Source organism: Arachis stenosperma, chromosome 5 (genome assembly GCF_014773155.1).
Source record: "Arachis stenosperma cultivar V10309 chromosome 5, arast.V10309.gnm1.PFL2, whole genome shotgun sequence".
Classification (NCBI taxonomy): domain Eukaryota; kingdom Viridiplantae; phylum Streptophyta; class Magnoliopsida; order Fabales; family Fabaceae; genus Arachis; species Arachis stenosperma.
The window spans coordinates 78,723,937-78,749,252 of NC_080381.1; the positions used below are offsets into that span (position 1 = coordinate 78,723,937).

The 25,316-nt window shown below is 38.2% G+C and overlaps 2 non-coding genes across 2 annotated transcripts; one reads left to right on the forward strand and one right to left on the reverse strand.

Moving 5' to 3' along the window:
* Positions 1 to 502: 502 nt before the first annotated feature.
* Positions 503 to 610, forward strand: LOC130984629 (small nucleolar RNA R71). The gene has a single exon (XR_009088547.1). It is a non-coding gene; the product is annotated as a small nucleolar RNA R71 (small nucleolar RNA).
* Positions 611 to 24,172: 23,562 nt separating this feature from the next.
* On the reverse strand, positions 24,173 to 24,281 carry LOC130983395 (small nucleolar RNA R71). The gene has a single exon (XR_009087389.1). It is a non-coding gene; the product is annotated as a small nucleolar RNA R71 (small nucleolar RNA).
* Positions 24,282 to 25,316: the final 1,035 nt, after the last annotated feature.

A 25,316-nucleotide genomic window follows, 5' to 3' on the forward strand; every position in this document is an offset into this window, starting at 1 on the left:
TGTTTCTTCCACCATTATTGTTATTGAAACCTTGTTGAGGTCTCTCTTGATTCTTCCATGAGAGATTTGGGTGATTTCTCCATGAAGAATTGTAGGTGTTTCCATAGGGTTCTCCTAGGTAATTCACCTCTTCCATTGAAGGATTCTCAGGATCATAAGCTTCTTCCTCAGATGAAGCATCCTTAGTACTGCTTGGTGCATTTTACATTCCAGACAGACTTTGAGAAATCAAATTGACTTGTTGAGTCAATATTTTATTCTGAGCCAGTATGGCATTCAGAGCATCAATCTCAAGAACTCCTTTCTTCTGATTTGTCCCATTGTTCACAGGATTCCTTTCAGAAGTGTACATGAATTGGTTATTTGCAACCATTTCAATTAGCTCTTGAGCCTCTGTAGGCGTCTTCTTCAGATGAAGAGATCCTCCAGCAGAGCTATCCAAAGACATCTTGGACAGTTCAGAGAGACCATCATAGAAAATACCTATGATGCTCCATTCAGAAAGCATGTCTGAGGGACATTTTCTGATTAATTGTTTGTATCTTTCCCAAGCTTCATAGAGGGATTCACCATCCTTCTGTCTAAAGGTTTGGACTTCCACTCTAAGCTTACTCAATTTTTGAGGTGGAAAGAATTTTGCCAGGAAGGCATTGATTAGCTTTTCCCAAGAGTCCAGGCTTTCTTTAGGTTGAGAATCCAACCATATTCTAGCTCTGTCTCTTACAGCAAAAGGGAATAGCATCAGTCTGTAGACCTCAGGGTCAACCCCATTAGTCTTGACTGTGTCACAGATTTGCAAGAACTCAGCTAAAAACTGATGAGAATCTTCCATTGGAAGTCCATGGAACTTGCAATTCTGTTGCATTAGAGAAACTAATTGAGGCTTTAGCTCAAAGTTGTTTGCTCCAATGGCAGGGATAGAGATGCTTCTCCCATAGAAATCAGGAGTAGGTGCAGTAAAGTCACCCAGCACCTTCCTTGCATTGTTTGCATTGTTGTTTTCGGCTGCCAAGTGTTCTTCTTCTTTGAAGAATTCGGTCAGGTCCTCTAAAGAGAGTTGTGCCTTGGCTTCTCTTAGTTTTCGCTTCAAGGTTCTCTCAGGTTCAGGGTCAGCTTCAACAAGAATGCCTTTGTCTTTGTTCCTGCTCATATGAAAGAGAAGAGAACAAGAAAATATGGAATCCTCTATGTCACAGTATAGAGATTCCTTGAGGTGTCAGAAGAAAAGAAAAGTAGAAGACAGAAGTAGAAAATTCGAACTTATCAAAGAAGATGGAGTTCGAATTTTGCATTAAGGAATAGTGTTAGTCCATAAATGGAAGGATGTGAGAAGAAGGGAAGTAATTTTCGAAAATTAAGAAAAAGATTTGAAAACATTTTGAAAAACACTTAATTGATTTTCGAAAACAAAAGTGGGAAAGAAGTAAAGTGATTTTGAAAAAGATTTTGAAATTAGAAATTAAAAAGATTTGATTGAAAACTATTTTGAAAAAGATGTGATTAAAAAGATTTGATTGAAAAGTTATGGTTTGAAAAAGATTTGATTTTGAAAAACTTTGAAAACTTGAAAAAATTTGATTTTGAAAACAAAATCTTCCCCCTTTGCCATCCTGGCGTTAAACGCCCAGAATGGTGTACATTCTGGCGTTTAACGCCCAAACCTATACCTTTTTGGGCGTTAAACGCCCAACCAGGCACCCTGGCTGGCGTTTAAACGCCAGTCTGTCTTCTTCACTGGGCATTTTTGAATGCTCAGCTTTTTCTGTATAATTCCTCTGCAGTATGTTCTGAATCTTCAATTCTTTGTATCATTGACTTGAAAAGACACAAATTAAAAATATTTTTGGATTTTTAATAATCAAAATGCAACTAAATCAAATAACAATGCATGCAAGACACCAAACTTAGCAGTTTGTATACTACTGACACTAATGAGAATGCATATGAGAAACAACAAAACACTCAAGTCAATAGAATTCAAAGATCAAAACAAGAAAATCATCAAAAACAACTTGAAGATTAATGAGGACACATGCATGAATGCAATAAGAACAGAAACATGCAATTGACACGAAACTTAAGATGAGACTCTAGACTCAAACAAGAAACATAAAATATTTTTGGTTTTTATGATTTTGTAATTTTTTTTTTGTGCTTTTTCGAAAATTATATGGAAAAGAAAATAAAGGTATCAAAATTCTTAATGAGAATTCCAGGAATCATGCAATGTTAGTCTAAAGCTTTAGTCTAAAGGAATTAGACATAGCTAGCTAAGCTTCAGCAAGACATTGCATTCAAGAGCTAAATTGATGATGATCAATCAGCTTTGGTGATGATAAGAACATCACCTTGAAACACTAGAATTCATTCTTAAGAACTCTGAAGAAAATAAATACCTAATCTAAGCAACAAGATGAACCGTCAGTTGTCCATACACAAGAACAATCCCCGGCAACGGCGCCAAAAACTTGGTGCACGAAATTGTGATCACTACAACTTCGCACAACTAACCAGCAAGTGCACTGGGTCGTCCAAGTAATACCTTACGTGAGTAAGGGTCGATCCCACGGAGATTGGTGGTATGAAGCAAGCTATGGTCACCTTGTAAATCTCAGTCAGGCAGACTCAAATGGGTATGGATGATGAACGAAAATAACATAAAGATAAAGATAGAGATACTTATGTATATCATTGGTGTACGAGCTTCAGACAAGCATATGAAGATGCCTTCCCTTCCGTCTCTCTGCTTTCCTACTGTCTTCATCCAATCCTTCTTACTCCTTTCCATGGCAAGCTCGTGTAGGGTTTCACTGTTGTCAGCAGCTACCCCCCATCCTCTCAGTGAAAGCGATTGCATATGCTCCGTCACAGCATAGCGGAATTCATCTGTCGGTTCTCAATCAGGCGCGGAATAGAATCCAGTGATTCTTTTGCGTTATCACTAACGCCCCGCCCTCAGGGTTTGAAGCACGTCACAGTCATTCAGTCATTGAATCCTACTCAGAATACCACAGACAAGGTTAGACCTTCCGGATTCTCTTGAATGCTGCCATCAGGTCCTGCCTATACCACGAAGATTCCGGTTAAAGAATCCAAGAGATATTCACTAAGCCTCAGATGCTTGTAGAACAAGAGTGGTTGTCAGTCACTTTGTTCATGAGTGAGAATGGTGATGGGCGTCAATCATCACCTTCATCATGTTGAAGAACAAGTGATATCTTGGACAAAGAACAAGTGGAATTGAATAGAAGAACAATAGTAATTGCATTAATACTCGAGGTACAGCAGAGCTCCACACCTTAATCTATGGTGTGTATAAACTCCACCGTTGAAAATACATAAGAACAAAAGTGATCATTGGTTTCGGCCCCAGAGAGGGAACCAGAAGAACCAAGATGAAAATACAATAGTAAAAGGTCCTACTTATAGAAACTAGTAGCCTAAGGTGTACAAAGGTGAGTAAATGACATAAAAATCCACTTCCGGGCCCACTTGGTGTGTGCTTGGGCTGAGCAATGAAGTAATTTTCGTGTAGAGACTCTTCTTGGCGTTTAACTCCCATTTTGGTGCCAGTTTGGGCGTTTAACTCCCATTTAGGTGCCAGTTCCGGCGTTTAACGCTGGGATTTCTGTAGGTGACTTTGAACGCCGGTTTGGGCCATCAAATCTTGGGCAAAGTATGGACTATCATATATTGCTGGAAAGCCCAGGATGTCTACTTTCCAACGCCGTTGAGAGCGCGCCAATTGGGCTTCTGTAGCTCCAGAAAATCCACTTCGAGTGCAGGGAGGTCAGAATCCAACAGCATCTGCAGTCCTTTTGAGTCTCTGGATCAGATTTTTGCTCAGGTCCCTCAATTTCAGCCAGAAAATACCTGAAATCACAGAAAAACACACAAACTCATAGTAAAGTCCAGAAAAGTGAATTTAACTAAAAACTAATAAAAATATAATAAAAACTCAACTAAAACTACCAAAAACATACTAAAAACAATGCCAAAAAGCGTACAAATTATCCGCTCATCACTTTTCAGAATGACTGCACTGCATTCTTCAGTGAGAAATACTTTTTTAGTTTCTCTCCAATCCTTCTTATGACTTAAGATCTCTTTCATGAACTTAGCATAAGAAGGTATTTGCTCAAGTGCCTCTGCAAACGGAATCTTTATTTCAAGAGTCCTTAGATAATCTGCAAAGCGGGCAAATTGCTTATCCTGCTCCGCTTGGCGGAGTTTCTGAGGATAAGGCATCTTGGCTTTATATTCTTCAACCTTAGTTGCTGCAGGCTTGTTCCTTACAGAAGTGGTTGAAGAATCCTTTTTAGAGGGATTACTGTCAGCACTCTCAGGTGTCTGATCATCCCTTGGCGTCTAAACGCCAGGATTGGGTGGAAAATGGGCGTTAAACGCCAACTTTTCTCCCTTTTCTGGCGTTTGAATGCCAGAACTGGGCAGGGAATGGGCGTTTAACGCTAGCTTTCCCTCCCTTTTTGGCGTTTGAATGCCACTAGCATTCCTCTCTGGGCTCTTACTGTCCTCAGAGGGATTTTGAACAGTGGTTTGGTTATCCTCTGTCAATTGTTCCTTATTTGACTTTTTGCTCTTTTGAGTGGTGTTGTTCAGTATCTTCCCACTCCTCAGTTGAACTGCTTGACACTCTTCTGTTATCTGTTTGGATATTTGCTGTTTTGCTTGATTCAACTGCAGTTCTATGTTCTTGTTAGCAACTTTAGTTTCATGGAGCATCTCTTTAAATTCTGCTAACTGTTCTGTCATCAGGAGCAATTGTTGATTAAGCTCAATCATCTGTTCTTGAGGATTAGGATCAGTGACTACTGCCATGACTTCCTCTTTTGGAGAGAACTCATTGCTAGAGTATAAGTATTGATTTCTAGCAACAGTGTCTATAAGCTCTTGAGCCTCTTCAATTGTCTTCCTCATGTGTATAGATCCATCAGCTGAGTGGTCTAAAGACATCTGAGCTTTTTCTGTAAGCCCATAGTAGAAGATGTCTAACTGTACCCACTCTGAAAACATTTCAGAGGGGCATTTTCTTAGCATACCTCTATACCTCTCCCAGGCATTATAAAGGGATTCATTATCCTCTTGTTTAAAGCCTTGGATGTCCAGCCTTAGCTGTGTCATCCTCTTTGGAGGGTAAAAATGATTCAGGAATTTGTCTGATAACTGTTTCCATGTCTTTATGCTTGCTGTGGGTTGGTTATTCAACCACCTTTTAGCTTGATCCATTACAGCAAATGGAAACAGTAATAGTCTGTAGACATCCTGATCCACCTCTTTATCATGTACTGTGTCAGCAATTTGCAAGAACTGTGCCAGAGACTCAGTAGGCTCTTCCTGAGGAAGACCGAAATATTGGCAATTTTGCTACACTATGATAATGAGTTGAGGGTTTAGCTCAAAGCTGCTTGCTTTGATGGGAGGTGTACAGATGCTACTCCCATATGCAGCTGTAATGGGGTTAGCATATGACCCCAGAGTCCTTCTGGACTGATCAATCCTACTTAGGTCCATAATGGATAAAGGGAAATGATATGGATTGCCAATAGATAAATTTTGTTTTTTTTTGTTTTTTTGAATTAACCGAAAATTAAAATAAAAACAAAAGGAAATTAAAATAAAAATTCGAAAATCAAAAAGAAAATAAGATCAAAGCAAATTGAGAACTGAATCAATTAGTTGATTAAAAAGATTTTGAAAATAGCAATTAGAAAGATATGATTGAAAAGTTTTTATGAAAAAGATTTGATTTTTGAAAAGAGGAAAGAGAAAAACAACAAAATGACACCAAACTTAAAATTTTTAGAAAATCAAACACTAATTTTCGAAAGTTTTTAAGGGAAAAACACAAAGAGGACACCAAACTTAGAATTTTTATGAATCAAAAAGGGACTAAGGGCATGCAAAATCGAAAATTAAAAGAAAAGCAAAAGCATGAAATTGACACCAAACTTAAAATATGAAGCTAGACTCAACTAAAAGACTCTAAACCAACAAAAATAAACAGTCCTAATCTAAGCAATAAGATAAGCCGTCAGTTGTCCAAACTCGAACAATCCCCGGCAACGGCGCCAAAAACTTGGTGCACGAAATTGCAATCACACTTTTGCAACCCCGCACAACTAACCAGCAAGTGCACTGGGTCGTCCAAGTAATACCTTACGTGAGTAAGGGTCGATCCCACGGAGATTGTCGGCTTGAAGCAAGCTATGGTTATCTTGTAAATCTTAATCAGGATATCAGAAATTATCAGGATTGATTGTGAAAAGCAAAAGAACATGAAATAAGTACTTGTTATGCAGTAATGGAGAATAGGTTGAGGTTTTGGAGATGCTCCATCTTCTGAATCTCTGCTTTCCTACTGTCTTCTTCATCAAACACGCAAGGCTCCTTCCATGGCAAGCTGTATGTAGGGTTTCACTGTTGTCAGTGGCTACCTCCCATCCTCTCAGTGGAAATGTTCAACGCACCCTGTCACGGCACGGCTATCCATCTGTCGGTTCTCAATCAGGCCGGAATAGAATCCAGTGATTCTTTTGCGTCTGTCACTAACGCCCCGCCTTCAGGAGTTTGAAGCTCGTCACAGTCATTCAATCATTGAATCCTACTCAGAATACCACAGACAAGGTTTAGACCTTCCGGATTCTCTTGAATGCCGCCATCAGTTCTAGCTTATACCACGAAGATTCTGGTTAAGGAATCCAAGAGATATCTACTCAATCTAAGGTAGAACGGAGGTGGTTGTCAGGCACACGTTCATAGTTGAGAATATGATGAGTGTCACGGATCATCACATTCGTCCGGGTTAAGAACAAGTGATATCTTAGAATGGAAGCAAGCATGATTGAATAAGAAACAGTAGTAATTGCATTAATCCATCAAGACACAGCAGAGCTCCTCACCCCCAACCATGGGGTTTAGAGACTCATGCCGTGGAAGGTACACAAAGAAACGTGTAAAGTGTCATGAGGTACAGATACAATGTCAAAAGATCCTATTAATAGTAAACTAGTAACCTAGGGTGTACATAAATGAGTAAATGACGTAAAAATCCACTTCTGGGTCCACTTAGTGTGTGCTTGGGCTGAGCAATGAAGCATTTTCGTGTAGAGACCTTTTCTGGAGTTAAACGCCAGCTTTTATGCCAGTTTGGGCGTTTAACTCCAAGTTTTATGCCAGTTCCAGCGTTAAACGCTGGAAATTCTGAGGCTGATTTGCCACGCCTGTTTGGGCCATCAACTCTCGGGCAAAGTATGGACTATTATACATTGCTGGAAAGCCCAGGATGTCTACTTTCCAATGCCGTTGAGAGCGGGTCAATTAAGCTTCTGTAGCTCCAGAAAATCCACTTCGAGTGCAGGGAGGTCAGAATCCAACAGCATCTGCAGTCCTTTTCAGTCTCTGAATCAGATTTTTGCTCAGGGCCCTCAATTTCAGCCAGAAAATACCTGAAATCACAGAAAAACACACAAACTCATAGTAAAGTCCAGAAAAGTGAATTTTAACTAAAAACTAATAAAAATATACTAAAAACTAACTAGATCATACTAAAAACATACTAAAAATAATGCCAAAAAGCGTACAAATTATCCTCTCAACAGATGATAAAATTGCAAGAATAATAAATCTACAACTACCGAATTGCAAGGAAATAATAACAACCACTCAAATCAACAATAAAAGAACATCAAATATGAAATTGCATTAAAGGAGATCCAAATCCAACATGTGCATTCATAAAACTAAAGAGAGGCATGAAAGGAAAATTAATACTACAAACTAAGAGAATGAAAGTGTAGGAACAAGAAATTGTAAAGGAAATAAGAGGAAAGCAAGAATTAAACCCTAGATCTAAGATGCAATTAAGCCTAAGAACCCTAATTCTAGAGAGAAGAGGGAGCTTGTCTCTCTAGAAAACTAATTTACATGATGCTAACCTAAAACTAATTGCTCCCCTCTTGCTCAAGCTTGAATTTTGCATGAAATACTCTCAAAAACGAGTTGGATTTGGGCTTAGGCAGCTCAAAAATTGCCCCTAGCATTTTCATTGAATAAATGTGAGAAAAGGTGATAAAATTTCCCGAAATAAGCACAAGATAAACCGAAAAATTGAGGTTTATCATATACGATAGGGTGCCATGGGAGGTCTTTTGGGAGGTTTTGAAAAGGAATAGAGTAAGGATCACATATTTTCGTACAATTAAAGATATGTATGATGGGGTTACAACTAGTGTGAAGACTGATGCGTGAGCATCATTAGTATCTTCTCTGTGTGATTTATATGGATTTTCCGTTGATTTGTTAGAGGATTTTAGTGGATTAGCCCCAATTGGATACTACTTTTAGTTTTGTGGCTTATGATTGATTTTAGGTAGTATTCAGGTAAAGAATTGTTAAAACGGCATCAAGAAGCAAAAGAGGACGATGCGTATGCATCACTGGAGCAGAAAGGGAGATCGTGCGTTCTCATGTATTGCGCGTCCACACCAATAAAAAGGCTTAAAAGAGACAATTCTCCTCTAGATGATTGATGCCATGACTTGGCGTTCAGCGCTTAAAGCTTCGTAACGCATGCCACAATTCAGGAGACCTGGCGCTAAATGCCCAACGAACAGTATTTTGCATCCAAGCCCATATTTTGCATATAAGCCTCACTTCCTGGGTGGTGCTAAATGCCCAGAGCCTGGCATTTAGCGCCAAGTGCGTACAAAGGAATGGGTACCACACGTTGCAACAAATCAACAAAGCTTTTGGAGATTTGATTTTGTAATTCAAATAGTTATTAGAAAAGATCTCTTAGGGTTGTATTCGATTATGCACTTTTACACTTTTTCTCTGCTTGGATTTTCTACACCATGAGCAACTAAACCTCCATTATTAAGGTTAGGAGCTCTATTTACTTGAATGGATTAATAAATATTTGTTCTTCTGCTCTTGATTAATGCTTTGATTATTATTTAAGGATTGATTTTGTTCTTCATCCTAGGGATTAGTTATTATTGGAAAATAACTCTATTTCTACTTAAATTCTATTTGAGTCTTAGAAAAATTATATCGTTAGATTTACAGCTTGAGACCAATTTCTCATAAGTTCTAATTATCTAGACTTAGTGAGGTACGTGACATATAACTGCATTATGATTTAGGATTCTTAGGGTTGTGTGGCTTATAAATCGGAAACTGAACTTAATCCTCTAATATAATTGAGAGATCAAGGAATTGACGATCTGTTATATTAGAGGAGATTGGATTGCCTAGGAATAGAAATTTAATCACTTGGGGTTTGCCATAAACATAATCATTGCATGATCAAAGTAGTTGATATTGAATATTAATCCAGACATTTAAATATCTCCGAAGCCTTAACTCCATTCTCATACCATTTTCTCAACCGTTCATTGTTTGTTTTCTTACTTTATTATCTTTTATGCTATTTGACAATCAGAACTTCTATTTTAATATGTCTAACTAGAATAGCTAATGAACCATTTCTTGCTTAGTCAATTAATCCTCGTGGGATTTGAAAACTTGAAACTATAAAATGCTACAATGAAAACTACATAAACCCTAAGAGCTCTCTAAAACTAATGCTTTGATATGTGTTGATGTCCGCTTTATATAGCACCTCCAACCAGCTTCAGCACACTCAAAATTGGGCCAAGAAAGCCCCAAAATTGCGAGCCACGTGCTTCATTAATGAAATCACGCGTAGGGACCTATACGTACGCACACTTGTTGATTTTTCTACTTGTGCGTATGCACAAATGTATGCGTACGCACACTTGCTGGTTTGGCCACTTGTGTGTATGCACAAGGGGTTGTGCACACGCACACATCAGTGTGTGCTTCTCCTTTGTTTTCTTCATGTTTCTCCCTTTTTACATGCTTCCGCCCACTTTTGCCTTGCCATTCATGCCTAATTGACCTGAAATCACTTAACAAATATCATCGCATCGAATGGAATAAAAGTGGAATCAAATTGCTCAATTTAAGCACAAAAAATGCTTGTTTTCACATTTAACTCTAATTTAGGAATAAAACACAAAAGTATGCTATTTTGGTGATTAAGTGTGAGTTTATGTGATGAAATCCATCTAATTTAAGCCAAAATTTATCATCAAATATAGACTCATCACGATTGACACTCACTCACCGTGAGTTATTACTTGGTACGACCCGTTGCACTTGCTGGTAAGTTGTGGTGTGAGATTCTACCACCAAGTGTTTAGCACTGTTGTCGAGGTTTAGTTATGACTAACAACTACCAGTTGATGAGTTGCTTAGATTAGACCTTTTTTTCTTTGTCTTAATTTTTGTTTAGCTGCTACTTTATTCTAGTTTATTTTATTTTAATTTTGTTTCTATTCCTTTTGAATTTTTGTTTCTTTCTAGTATTATTTTCATTTAAATTTTTTCCCCTTTGCCCTAATTTATTTTAATTCTTTTTCTTCTTTTTTGTGTGCCTCGTTGGGATTTTCATCACTGTGACATTGAGAATCTCGCTTTTTCTTGCTCGAATTATTTATGTAGAGGAACAGGGTGATGCGTGAGCATATTTAATTTATTTTCTATTTATTTTAGATATAAATTTGTTGAGTTTTAATTAAATTTTAGTATTTGAAGCCTAACTCCGCCTGCGTTACACTTGCGGTACTGATGATTTACATCATGTACCTCTTTCTCTTATCTAAATGGACCATAGAATTGGTGAATTCTCATTTAATTGATGCTATTACATGAACTAAATGATAAATTTTATGAGACATTGCTTTGAAATGAGTCTTGTTTGAATTTCAGGTGAAAATAGCAACAAAAGAGAAAGACAACAAGAAAAAGGAGCTGGACATGTGTATTGGGTGTGCCACTTGGTGCAAACGCCACCATTTTGACTGGGCATGGCACGCCAACTATTGGGCGTGGAACGCCAGCTATTAATTTCAAGGAGCAAAGTGGAAAACCTTCTATGGGCGTGGCACACTAGTTATCAATTCTAGAGAGAGCCCATGAAGGATTACTATGGGCGTGGCACGCCATTGATGGGTGTGGAATGCCAGTTACACCTTCTAGATAAGACTCCATGAAGAGCTACAATGGGCGTGGCACGCCAAAGCCAGGCATGGCTCGCCAGTTATCTTTTCCAGAGAAGGAACTCCAAGTTTTACTATAGATGTGGCACGCCACTGCTGCGCCTGGCACGCCAGGCATTCTGGCCAGAGAGGGATCCTCGAAGACGTGTAAGGGCGGTGGCATGCCAAGTTGAGTGTGGCGCGCCAACCTTATCCTCCACAATGGGCGTGGCACACTAGGTCGTAAGCGTGGCATGCCAGTGCAAATGAGCAGAGGAAAATGGAGGAAGCACCATTTTGGGCGTGCCACTTGAGCTTGGGCGTGGCACGCCAAGCTTGTGAGCCCACAACACCATTATGGGTGTGCCACTTGTGTCTGAGCGTGGCACGCTAGTTCACTTGACCAGCAAGGGAGAATGAAGCCCAACAAGGGTGTGGCACGCTAATACAAAGACCTAGAAGAAAAGGAACGAGGCCATATCAAAGGCATGCCACTTGAGACTTAAGGCATGGTACTCCAAGTCAAAGAGTCAATGGGTGTGCCACTTGGTGTTTGGGGCGTGGCACGCCAAACTTATTCACATCATGGGCGTGCCACTTGAATCCTGGGCGTGGCACGCTAGCTTACTGAACTAGAGGGGAATGATCATGCATCATCGAGGGCGTGGCACGCTAGATCTGAGCATGGCACGCCAGTTCAACCTTCCAAAGAAGAGATTGAAGACCTTATTGGATGTGTGGCATGCCAGTTCAAGTAACTAGAAAAGAAGGATGAAGAGCTTAACAAGGGCATGGCATACCACTGCTGGGCGTGGCACGCCAGTTACAGTTTTCAGAAGAGAAGAATGAAGACTTTGTCGAGGGCGTGGCACGCCAGTTCTGGGCGTGCCACGCTAGTTCTACTTACCTGAGAGGAAGAAGGAAGATATCATTGAGGGTGTGCCACTTGAGTTATGGGCATGGCATACCAAGCCAGCTGTATTAAGGGAGCGTGCCATTTGGGAGCTTGGCATGGCATGCCAAGCCAACCCATTGAGCCGAAAGTGACACGTTGCTCACACGCCAGGCACATGTCTCAATTTAATGATTTTTCTCCTTAGTTTTCAATTGTAATTTTCCTTTCCTTTTGTGATTTTCATTTCTAGTAATAAGAGTAGTATAAATACCCTTTGAGAGTATGGTGCACGAAAATTACACTCACACTATGTAATTCCGCACAACTAACCAGCAAGTGCACTGGGTCATCTAAGTAATACCCTACGTGAGTAAGTGTCGATCCCACGGAGATTGCCGGATTGAAGCAAGCTATGGTTACCTTATTATTCTTAGTCAGGATATCAATAGGGTTCTTTAGTTTTAATTGTAAAAAAAAGTGAAAGAGCATGAAATGAATATTTGTTACGTAGTAATGGAGAGTGGGTTGGAATTTTGGAGATGCTTTGTCCCTTGAATTTCTGCTTTCCTACTGCCTTCTTCTTCACGCATGCAGGTCTCCTTCTATGGCAAGTTGTATGTTGGTGGATCACCATTGTCAATGGCTACCAGCCGTTCTCTCAGTGAAAAGGGTCCATGTACATGGCTAATCATCTGTTGGTTCTCACTAATGTTACCATGCCCAGCATTCATGAGTTTGAGGCTCGTCATAGACATCCCCTCCCAGATCCTACTCAGAATATCACAGACAAGGTTTAAACTTTCTAGATCTCAGGAATGCTGCCAATTGGTTCTAGCTTATACCACGAAGACTCTGGACTCACGGATTGAACGCTCTGTTGTCAGGAGAGGCAGTCAAACTCGTGAGCCAGAAATCCAAGAGATAAACATCCAATCTAAGGTAGAACGGAAGTGGTTGTCAGGCATGCGTTCATAGGTTGAGAATGGTGATGATTGTCACGGATCATCACATTCATCATGTTGAAGTACGAACGAGTATCTTAGAATAGAGACTAGCGAGATTGAATAGAAAACAGAAATACTTGCATTAATTCATCGAGACGCTGCGGAGCTCCTCACCCCAACCATGGGGTTTAGAGACTCATGCCGTCAAAGATACAAGTTCAGATGTAAAATGTCATGAGGTACAAAATAAATCTTTAAAAGTAGTTTATATACTTAACTAGTAACGTAGGTTTACAGAAAATGAGTAAACTAAGATAGATAGTGTAGAAATCCACTTCTGGAGCCCATTTGGTGTGTGCTGGGGCTGAGCATTGAAGCTTTCACGTGCATAGGCCATTCTTGGAGTTAAATGCCAGTTTGTAACCTGTTTCTAGCGTTTAACTTTGCTTTGCAACTTGTTTCTGGCGTTTGACACTAGAATAGGGTAGAAAGTTGGGGTTAAATGCCAATTTGTGTCATCTAAACTTGGGCAAAGTATGGACTATTAATATTTCTAGAAAGTCGTGGATGTCTACTTTCTAACGCAATTGAGATTGCACCATTTGGATTTCTGTAGCTCCAAAAATTCAACTTCGAGTGCAGGGAGGTCAGAATCCAATAGCATCAGCAGTCCTTTATCAGCCTCTAAATCAGATTATTGCTCAGGTCCCTCAATTTCAGCCAGAAAATACCTGAAATCACAGAAAAACACACAAACTCATAGTAAAGTCCAGAAATGTATTTTTGCATAAAAACTAGTAAAAATATACTAAAAAGTAGCTAGATCATACTAAAAACTATATTAAAACACCCCCCAAAAAGCATATAAAATATCTGCTCATCAGAGTACTAAAAAATGGGGTTGAGTAGTTGGTTGTTAGCCTGGAAATTTTACTTTATACTTCACTTCACCTTCTTCTATCTCTTGTACTTTCTCTAAGCTATAAGTAGCTAAACTCCCTCTTATTGGGGGAAGGAGCTCTATTGTACTTGATGATTTAATTGATAGTGAATTTCTTCTTCTTTTCATCTTCTCTTTAATTTGCCAGAAGGAATTTCGTTCTTCATGCTTAGTGTTCAATCATCTTAGAAAAGAGGTTGAATGCAATTTGGGTTTCATGGGAGCCTTGGAAAAGGAAACATGAAACCATGCTTGAAATCTCTTTTCACATTGAGTAGATCTACATTTTAGGATTGGATTTGGTGACATGAAATCTACCCAAATATTTAGATCTATGAGAATCTGTGGTAAAATCAGGGACCAAGTTTATCTCTCTTCAAGAGCAATTAGATTAAGAAATTGGTTGATTATCAAGATTTGAGAGATTGAATCACTAAGGTATTGAGGTTCAATCAATCATGATTGCCAAGAGGTCAATGAGTTACATGATTGAAGATGAGATGATCTGAATTTAATCCAAAGAGAGCAATATCTCCTAACTCCAATGAAGCTTCCCTATTCTTATCTTCCCTATTCTTTATAGCTTTCTTTAATTTCTACTATTAATCCATTCCCTAATTATATTTCAGTCATTTATGTTTCTACAATTTACTTTCATGTTCTTTACATTTCTGCACTTTATTACTTTCCTTTATCTTTAAGCCATTTACAATTCTGCTCTTTAGAATTCGGCACTCCAATACTCTTCTTGATTAGCTTGACTAAATCACCAGTAACTAAAGTTGTTCAATCAATCAATCTCTGTGAGATTCAACTTCACTCATAGTGAGTTATTACTTGACGATAATTTGGTATACTTGCCAAAGACGGATTCATTATAGGAACATAGTGAATTTTCAGTCACCAAGTTTATGGCACCGTTGCCGGGGATTGATCTGAATTGACAATGATTATGTTGATGGGTATTTAGATTGAGTAGTTTTATTTACCTTGTTAATCATTCTTATTTTAGTCCTTTATTTTTGTTATTTCTTTTAAGCATTTGAATTCTCAATTGTTTGTTGTATATATAACCACTCTAACCAGAAGCACACTAACTGTTTGATGTTTTGCATCAACCAAACTGGACTTACCCACCCTTCTTCTAAGAGGGTGATCATCCTTGTTTTATATTGTGTTTTGTGTTGTATATGACAGGGAAGAGAGGAGCTGTAACCTCCTACGATTCTAAACCTGAGAGGACATTTTTAAGATTGAAAAGAGAGGCAGTGGCAAGAGGCAAAAGGGTGGTTGGTGAAGAAGAAGAAGAAGAGAATCCAACCCAAAATATGGAAGGTGAAGCACACAATCATCAAGATGAAGTAGTGGGCAAGCATGCTCCTCCACAAGAAAGGAGAGTACTAGGCTCCTTCATCAATCCCAACCTTGGGAATTGTGGGAGCAACATCTTAAAACCTACCATACATGCCAACAACTTTGAGCTCAAACCACAGTGATAAACCCCAATTTTAGAGTTTATATTGTGTAGAATTTGGGGGGTTTTTATCAATATTTCTCATACTTATTCATATAAATTGCATGGTTTTGGGTTTCCTTCCTCATTTTGCTACATGGTTTAAAACATGCTTATTTAACCCTAAAAATGCCAATTTTTAATCCTCTCTTGATGCCATTCGATGCTGTGATATGTTTGTTAAGTGATTTCAGAGTTTATAGGATAGAAATGACCTAGAAGATGGAAGGGAAGCATGCACAAGTGGAAGCGACATGACAAATGAAGCTTTGGAAAATTGGCCGAGACACGCACATGTGGCTGACGCGCACGCGTGGCTGGCGCGCACGCGTGGCTGGCGCGCACGCGTGGCTGGCGCGCACGCGTGGATTCATGCAGTTGGAACTCGTGCGCAAGAGTTGACACATTCGCGTGGTGGCACAAATTCCCATCGACGCGCACGCGTGGCCGACGCGTACGCGTGGCCAGAAGAGTTCATATGATGCGCAGCACGTGACTTCATTAATGAAATCGTGGCTGGCGATTTTTGAGAGGCTCCAGGCCCAAATCCAAGCTGATTCTGCATGGAAAAGACCCAAAGAACTAAAGAAAAAAGGAGAGATCAATCATTTTACACAACACATAGTTTTATCTAGCTTTTAGTTCTGGTATTCTAGAGAGAGAAACTCTTACTTCTCTCTAGATCTAGTTTGTTTTGATTTCCCTTTGTTGAATTTCTGAATTGAGTTTTGTTGATTTTAGTTTCAATTACTTAATTTGAGTTCTCTAGTTATAATTTTGTTTAGATCTTGTGTTGAATTTGTGATTTCTTGTCATTTTCCTCTTTTATTCTCATTTTATGAACTTTATGGATTATGAATTTCTATTGGTACATTGATATCTTCCATGATTGATAGTGTTATTCTAGTTGTTCTCTATTGATAATTGTTATTGGGTACTTGTAATTTCCAATTAATTTGCAATTTGAATATGTCATTTGTTGATGCATACCATGTGTTTGATGAAATGTTTTCTTTGATTAGGAGTAGTTTTTTAACTCTTGGCCTAGGCTAAGGAGATTGGGTAAACTTGAGTCATTGGGTCTAATGGATTTGGGATTTGAGATTCCTAGTGGTCAAATTGATACCCATTGACACCAATCTACTACTAAGCCAATTAGTAGTTGGATTGGGACTTATGTGTTGAGATTGATCAAGCCATTTGACATACTTCAAGCGTTGAAATAGACATTATACGTATTTCAAGCATAGAAGTAGACTTAATGAGCTTGGTTCCTCATAATTGTCAAGATATGGTTATTTGACAAGGATAGTGACCCCAATTCCCATGCCTAGCCAAGAGTTCCTTTTATTATTCATATTTGAAACCCAAAAATCCTAGTTGCTTGATTCTTGTTATAGTAGTTACTTGCTTAGTCTTAGAATAGAAGTAGCTTTATATGTTATCTTGTTCCATTCTCTTATGCTTGGCTTTAGTTGCTTTGACTTAGTTCTTTGCACTTTAAAATTCATTGCATGTTAAGTTTAGTAGTTTAAATTCTTGTTTATGACTCCCAATCCCGAAATTCTAACCAATATTGATGCACATGTTTGCTCATTCCTTGTGAGACAACCCGAAGTTTGAATACTTCGGTTTACTTTTATTGGGGTTGAACTTTGTGACAACCAAATCAAAATTTGATCAAGAAGATTATTTGTCGGTCTAGGGCTATACTATGACAATGATTTGATCTTCTTACTGACGAAAATTCTAGATGTCAGTAATCTTTCCATCACACAGCTAATCACTCTTGTTCAAAATAACTGTTCATTCGGAGGAAATGCTCAAGAAGATCCAAATCAACATCTAACCACATTCTTGAGAATCTGTGACATAGTGAAGGCTAATGGTGTTCACCTTGACACCTATAGACTGCTTTTGTTCCCCTTTTCTCTTAGGAATAAAGCATCTACGTGGCTGGAATCCTTTCCAAAGGAGAGTTTGACAACTTAGCAAAGGGTGTGAATAAGTTCTTGGAAAAATTCTACTTTCCCTAAAGAGTTATCAAGTTGAGGACTGAGGAACAAACATTTAGACAACAAGATGGGGAGACTCTCTATGAAGCATGGGAGATATAAAAAGAGTTGACAAGAAGGTGCCCTTCAGAGATGTTCAATGAATGTGTACATCTGCACATTTTCTATGAAGGATTGTCTTAAGAGTCAAAGAAGGCCTTAGATCACTTTTCAGGAGGCTCTCTCAATACCAAGAAGACTATTGAAGAGGCCATAGATATCATAAAAACTGTGGCTGATAATGAGTATTTCTATGCTTTCGATAGAAACCCAAGGAGAGGAGTAATGGAGCTGAACCAGATGGATGCTCTGCTGGCTCAAAACAAGGTGATCACAGATCAATTGGCAGCTCTAACTAAGCAAATAGAGAAGAATCAAGTCTCAGCAATTAACACCCAAGCATTAGTGCAAGAAGGAGCTAGCCCAGAAGTTGAATGTGAATGGGAGCATGCCAACTATGTGAACAATTTATCTAGACAACCATATGATCCCAATCATAAAACCTACAACTCAGGATGGAAGAACCACTAAAATTTTGGGTGGGGAAACCAACAAAACCATAACCAAGACCACAAACCATACCACTCTAATCATATAACAACCCAAACCATCAATCTAACAATCATAGATCCTACCACAACTCACGTAATGCTCTCTACTACTCTAACCAATAATCACACTACAACTATTCTCAAAATGTATCATTCCCAACCCCACAACCTTGTGATGACAGTGACAATTTTGCAAGATTGGAGGCCATGATGGCACGATTAGCAGGGGATATTGCTACTTTTGCAGAGAGACAAGTACAAGCTGAAAAAAGATAGATGCATACCAAGAGGACGTTAGGTCTAATATAAAGAACCAAGGGGCAGCAATCACAAAACTGGAAACATAATTTAGATACTTATCCAAGCAGATACCAATGTTCACAAATGCATTCCCAATTGATACCATGACTAACCCAAGAGGGGAATACAAGGCCATCACATTAAGAAGTGGGAAAGTGGTAAAAGAGGCATCCTCAAGCCACAACTTGCAGGAAGAAGAAGCTGCCAATGACTCAGAAATCAAGGAGGAAGAAGTGATACATGCTCCAGCCCCACTAAAATAAGTTTTAAAGCCCTATGTACCAAAGGCACCATACCCACAAAGGCTGAAAAAAGATGGGAAAGATAGCTAGTTTTCTAGGTTCTTGGAGGTCTTTAAGAAGCTTCAAATTAACATACCTTTTGCTGAAGCACTAGAACAAATGTCACTCTATGCCAAGTTCCTAAAAGAGCTCATGACTAAGAAAATAAACTGGGGAGAAAAGGAAATTGTGGTGCTCACGGAGGAATGTAGTGCCATCATACAAAAGAAGCTTCCCCAAAAGGTAAAGGATCCTGGGAGCTTTCAAATCCCCTACATTATAGGGGATATTAGCATTGAGAAAGCATTGTGTGATCTGGGAGCTAGCATCAACCTTATGTCCTTGGCCATGATAAAGAGAATGAGAATTGAAGAAGCCAAACTAACAAGAATGGCACTTCAACTAGCTGATAGGACATTCAAGTTTCCCGATGGAGTGGTGGAGGACTTGTTGGTTAAGGTGGGAGAGTTCATCTTCCCAATTGATTTTGTAATGCTTGATACAGAAGAAGAGGCTAATGCATCAATCATACTTGGGAGTCCATTCTTAACAACAGCTGGGGCGATAATTGATGTGCAAAAGGGAGAGTTAGTCCTAAGGCTGCATAAAGAAAATATGGTTTTCAACGTTTTCACTGCAATGAGTTACCCAAAGGAGTCTATTGGAGAATGTATGATGGTAGACACAATGGAGAAGCTAGTTCAAGGAGTCCTAGAAGAAGACAAACTTGAAGATGCAATTGAACAAGAGGAACAAACATCATATGGTGAGCTACCACAAGAAACCATGGAAGGCTCAGTCATGCTAGACAAGACAAACAAGGAAGAAATAGAAGCACCAAAGCTGGAGTTGAAGACCCTGCCCCCATGCTTGAAGTATGCTTACTTGGGGAGCAATAACACTTTTCCAGTGATTATTAATTCAGCCTTAAGCAAGGAACAAGAATAAGAGCTTATTAAGGTGTTGAAAAAACACAAGGATGCCATAGGGTAGACACTTTAAGTTTTTAAGGGGATTAGCCCTTCAATGTGCATGCATAAAATCCTTCTTGAGGAGGATGCCAAGCACTCAATACAGCCACAACAAAGATTGAATCCAACAATGAAGGAAGTGGTGCAAAAAGAAGTGCTGAAGTTGTGGCAAGCAGGGGTAATTTACCCAATCTTAGACAGCCCTTGGGTGAGCCCTGTTGAAGTAGTCCCCAAGAAAGGAGGAATCACAGTTGTTCCAAATGAATGAAATAAGTTGATACCAACAAGAACAGTGACTGGATTGCGCATGTGTATAGACTACAGAAAGCACAATGAAGCCACAAGGAAGGGCCATTTTCCTCTACCATTCATGGATCAAATGTTAGAGAGGCTTGCTGGACATGAGTACTATTGTTTCTTGGATGGATACTCAAGCTACAATTAGATTGTAGTGGATCCTAAAGACCAAGAGAAGACTTCTTTCACTTGCCCTTATGGTGTTTTTGCATATAGACGTATGCCCTTTGATTTGTGCAATGCACCTACCACATTCCAAAGGTGCATGTTGTCCATTTTTTTGATATGGTTGAGAGGTTTATTGAGGTCTTCATGGATGATTTTTTAGTGTTTGGTGACTCCTTTCGTAATTGCTTACACCATCTTGCCTTAGTGCTCAAGAGATGCCAAGAGACTAACCTAGTTTTGAACTGAGAAAAGTGTCATTTTATGGTTATGATGAGCGGATAATTTATACGCTTTTTGGCATTATTTTTATATAGTTTTTAGTATGTTTTATTCAATTTTTAGTATATTTTTATTAGTTTTTAAGCAAATTTCACATTTCTGAACTTTACTATGAGTTTGTGTGTTTTTCTGTGATTTCAGGTATTTTCTGGCTGAAATTGAGGGACCTGAACAAAAATCTGATTCAGAGGCTGAAAAAGGACTGTTGATGCTGTTGGATTCTAACCTCCCTGCACTCGAAATGGATTTTTTAGAGCTACAAAAACCCAAATGGCGCGCTCTCAATTGCGTTGGAAAGTAGACATTCAGGGCTTTCCAGCAATATATAATAGTTCATACTTTGCCCGTGTTTAAATGAGGCAAACTGGCGTTCAACGCCAGCTTTTTGCCCTATTCTGGCGTTAAACGCCAGAAACAAGTTGCAAGCTAGAGTCAAACGCCAGAAACAAGCTGCAAACTGGCGTTTAACTCCAAAGAAGCCCTCTACACATTAAAGCTTCAATGCTCAGCCCAAGCACACACCAAGTGAGCCCGGAAGTGGATTTCTGCATCATTTACTTGTTTCTGTAACCCTAGAAACTAGTTTAGTATAAATAGAACTTTTTACTATTGTATTAGTCATCTTTGGACGTTTAGTCCTTGGATCAATCTTGGTTATTCTGGTTCCCTCTCTGGGGCCGAAGCCAATGAACACCATTATCACTTATGTATTTTCAACGGTGGAGTTTCTACACACCATAGATTAAGGTGTGGAGCTCTGCTGTTCCTCGAGTATTAATGCAAAGTACCATTGTTCTTCTATTCAATTCATGCTTATTCTTATTCTAAGATGTTCACTTGCACTTTAACCTGATGAATGTGATGATCCGTGACACTCATCACCATTCTCACTTATGAACACGTGCCTGACAAACACTTCCGTTCTACCTGCAAAAGCTAGAGTGTGTATTTCTTGGGTTTCTAATCAACGATTCACATTGACTCCCCTCAGACAATGGGGCATTTGAATCCGAGATTAGAATCTTCATGGTATAGGCTAGAATCAATTGGCAGCATTCCTGAGATCCGAAAAGTCTAAACTTTGTCTATGGTATTCCGAGTAGGATCTGGGAAGGGATGACTGTGACGAGCTTCAAACTCGCGACTGTAGGGCGTAGTGACAGACGCAAAAGGATAGTAAATCCTATTCCTACATGATCAAGAACCCACAGCTGATTAGCCATACGATATCTGTGCATGGTATTTTTCATCCGAGACGAGAAATCCGACAGTTGATTAGCCGTACAGAAACCGTAGAGGACCATTTTCACTGAGAGGACGGGAAGTAGCCATTGACAACGGTGACACTCAACATACAGCTTGCCATAGAAAGGAGTATGAAAGATTGGATGAAGGCAATAGAAAAGCAGAGATTCAAAAGGAACAATGCATCTCCATACGCTTAACTAAAATTCCCACCAATGAATTGCATAAGTATCTCTATCTTTATTTTATGTTTTATTTATCTTTTAATTATCAAAACTCTATAACCATTTGTGTCCGCCTGACTGAGATTTACAAGATGACCATAGCTTGCTTCAAGCCGACAATCTCCGTGGGATCGACCCTTACTCACGTAAGGTTTATTACTTGGACGACCCAGTGCACTTGCTGGTTAGTTGTGTAAAGTTGTGAAAAAGAGTTGAGATTACAATTGTGCGTACCAAGTTGTTGGCGCCATTGAGATCACAATTTCGTGCACCAAGTTTTTGGCACCGTTGCTGGGGATTGCTCGAGTTTGGACAACTGACGGTTCATCTTGTTGCTTAGATTAGGTAATTTTCTTCTTGTTTCAACCTTTATTTTATTTTCAAAAAGTTTTCAAAAATCTTTCAAAAAATTTTTCTCTTCTTTTTCATTTTTCCAAAAAAAAAAAATTGAAAAATCCAAAAAAATTTTATAAAATCATAAAACCAAAAATTTTTTTGTTTCTTGTTTGAGTTTAGTGTCAAATTTTAAAGTTTGGTGTCAATTGCATGTTTTTTAAAATTTGTGCATTTTTCAAAAAATTCATGCATTGTATTCTTCATGATCTTCAAGTTGTTCTTAATAAGTCTTCTTGTTTGATCTTCATATTTTCTTGTTTTGTGTCTTTTGTTGTTTTTCATATGCATTTTTGCATTCATAGTGTCTAAACTTGAAAAATCTTTAAGTTTGGTGTCTTGCATATTTTTCTTTTCTTGAAAATTTTTCAAAAATAAGTTCTTGATGTTCATCATGATCTTCAAATTGTTCTTGTTGTTCATCTTGACATTCAAAGTGTTCTTGCATGCATCATTGGTTTTGATCCAAAATTTTCATATTGTGAGTCATTTTTGTGTTTTTCTCTCTAAAAAAAATAAAAAAATATATTTTCCTTATTTCACTCATGAATTTCGAAATCTTTGGGTTGACTTAATAAAAATTTTTTAAAAATAAGTTGTTTCTTGTTAGTCAAGTCAACATTTCAATTTTAAAAATCTTATCTTTTCAAAACTTTTTCAAAAATCAAATCTTTTTCATTTTTCTTTTATATTTTCGAAAATTTTAAAAATTGATTTTAAAATCTTTTTCTTATTTTTACTTCAAATTTTCAAAAATTTTTACTAACCTTAATGTTTTGATTCAAAGACTTCAAGTTAGTGACTTGCCTATTAGGAAAGGTTCAATCTTTAAAATTCTAAAATCATATCTTTTAGTTTCTTGTTAGTCAAGTCATCAACTTTAATTTTAAAAATCAAATATTTTTAATTTCCTTTTCAAATCTTTTTCAAAATAAATTTCAATCATATCTTTTCAATCATATCTTTTCAAACATATCTTTTCCAAATCATATCTTTTTCAAAATCAATTTCAAAATCTTTTCTAACTTCTTATCTTTTCAAAATTGATTTTCAAATCTTTTTCAATTAACGACTTAAGTTTTTGTTTGATTTTAAAATTCTTATCTTTTTCAAAACTACCTAATTAATTTTCTCTCTCTAATTTTCGAAAACTCCTCACCCTTTTTCAACATTTTTTTAATTAACTAATTGTTTCAAATTTTAATTTTATTTTACCTCTTCTCTTAATTTTTGAATTTTAATTAATAATTAAAATAAAAAGAAAAATATTTTTCTTTCCTCTTAATTAAAATTTGAATTTTCTTCTCTCTCTCATCTCTTTCTATTTATTTATTCATTTACTAACACTTCTCTTCATCTTAAAAATTTGAACCCTCTCTTCCTCTCTGTGTTCGAATTTTTCTCTTCTCCTTCTTCTACTCTTCTCTCTTCTTCTACACACATAAAGGAACCTCTATATCTGGGTAAAGAGGATCCCTATTATTTTCTGTTCTCTTCTTTTTCATATGAGCAGGAGCAAGGACAAGGACGTTCTTATTGAAGCAGATCCTGAACCTGAAAAGACTCTGAAGAAGAAGCTAAGAGAAGCTAAAGCACAACAATCCAGAGAAAACCTTACAGAGAATCTCAAAAAAGAAGTAATGGCCGAATCCAACAACAATGCAAGAAAGATGCTTGGTGACTTTACTGCACCAAATTCCAACTTCCACGGAAGAAGCATCTCAATACCTGCCATTGGAGCAAACAATTTTGAGCTAAAGCCTCAATTAGTTTCTCTGATACAACAGAATTGCAAGTTTCATGGACTTCCATCAAAAGATCCTTTTCAGTTCCTAACTGAATTTTTGCAGATCTGTGATACTGTTAAGACCAATAGAGTTGATCCCGAGGTCTAAAAGCTTATGCTTTTCCCTTTTGCTGTAAGAGACAGAGCTAGAATATGGTTGGACTCTCAACCTAAAGATAGCCTGAACTCTTGAGATAAGCTGGTCACGGCTTTCTTAGCCAAGTTCTTTCTTCCTCAAAAGATGAGCAAGGTTAGAGTGGATGTTCAAACCTTCAGGCAGAAAGAAGGTGAATCCTTCTATGAAGCTTGGGAGAGATACAAGCAACTGACCAAAAAGTGTCCTTCTGACATGCTTTCAGAATGGACCATCCTGAATATATTATATGATGGTCTGTCTGAATTATCTAAGATGTCATTGGACCATTCTACAAGTGGATCTATTCACCTGAAGAAAATGCCTGCAGAGGCTCAGGAACTCATTGACATGTTTGCAAATAACCAATTCATGTACACCTTTGAAAGGAATCATGTGAGTAATGGGATGCCTCAAAGGAAGGGAGTTCTTGAAATTGATACTCTGAATGCCATATTGGCTCAGAACAAAATGTTGACTCAACAAGTCAATATGATTTCTCAAAGTCTGAATGGATTGCAAAATGCATCCAACAGTACTAAAGAAGCATCTTCTGAAGAAAAAGCTTATGATCCTGAGAACCCTGCAATGGTAAAGGTGAATTACATGGGTGAAGCCTATGGAAACACCTATAATATCTCATGGAGAAATCATCCAAATTTCTCATGTAAGGATCAACAAAAGCCTCAACAAGGCTTTAATAATGGTGGAAGAAATAGGTTTAGCAATAGTAAGCCTTTTCCATCATCCTTTCAGTAACAGACAAAGAATTCTGAGCAGAGCCCCTCTAGCTTAGCAAATATAGTCTCTGATCTATCTAAGGCCACTCTAAGTTTCATGAATGAAACAAGGTCCTCCATTAGAAATTTGGAGGCACAAGTGGGCCAGCTGAGTAAAAGAGTCACTGAAACTCCTCCTAGTACTCTCCCAAGAAATACAGAAGAGAATCCAAAAAGAGAGTGCAAGGCCATAACCTTACTTAGTGTGGCCGAACCTAGAGAGGAGGAGGAGGATGTGAATCCCAGTGAGGAAGACCTCATGGTTGAGGAACCTAAGGAATCTGAAGCTCATATAAATACCCTAGAGATTCCATTGAACCTGCTTCAGCCATTCATGATCTCTGATGAGTATTCTTCCTCTGAGGAGGATGAAGATATTACTGAAGAGCAAGTTGCTAAGTACCTTAGAGCAATCATGAAGTTGAATGCCAAGTTATCTGGTAATGAGACTTGGGTGGATGAACCCCCCTTGCTCACCA